We start from the raw sequence: 979 nt of genomic DNA on the forward strand, positions 1-979 counted from the left end.
TATATAGAGAGAGAGAGAGAGAGAGAGAGAGAGTAAGAGAGAGTGAGAGTAAGAGATGTACATATTGATGTATGCATATATATGCATATGTGTGTATATATATATATGTGTATGTATATATTCACGAACCAATCTATCTATCTATCTATCTATCTATCTATCTATCTATCTATCTATCTATCTATCTATCTATCTATCTATCTATCTATCTATCTCGCTAGCTAGCTATTTATGCATGCATACATACATACATACATACATACATATATACATATATGCATAAATACAAAAACGCACAAACACACACACATACAGACTTACACACACACACACACACTCTCTCTCACACCTCTCTCTCTTTCTGATGCACACACACACAACCTCAGATATGAACCTTATGATACATGTCTATAGAACACTGTTTTACCTAGGGATCGAACCAAGGTCACTGAATCTTTGATGTTCACCTTGTTGCAACCACTACACATTCTGGGAACTGCAGCAGAAGGAAAACGTTTTGCTGTTTAAAGTTTAGTTAAATCTTTTCCTTTGTATTTTGGACAGGTTCCACATCAAGAGAAGCCCCTTCGGATATCTTTCGTTCCGATATTGTCACTGAATTTGGTGAATGTACCGGAGAATCAGGTTGGAAGAAACGGAATGAACGATACATACATACGTACATACATACATACATACATACATACATACATACACACGCACTTGGATTGTTTAAATGTAGTTACAACAGTAATATGTCCTTCTACTGAAAGTAAATTTCAGTAAATTTTCTGTATCTTTGTGCAGCTGAAGATTGCTCTGGATTAACCTTCAATATCCTTGTTGCTTATTTTGATTTTTGATCACCATATTTTTAGGAATTGTTTGGATAATACCATACTAAATTCTGGCGCCTAAACTTAAGTACCATGTTCATTTTGAATCTCTCTCTCTCTCTCTCTCTCTCTCTCTCTCTCTA

Source organism: Octopus bimaculoides, chromosome 14, assembly GCF_001194135.2.
Source record: "Octopus bimaculoides isolate UCB-OBI-ISO-001 chromosome 14, ASM119413v2, whole genome shotgun sequence".
NCBI lineage: Eukaryota > Metazoa > Mollusca > Cephalopoda > Octopoda > Octopodidae > Octopus > Octopus bimaculoides.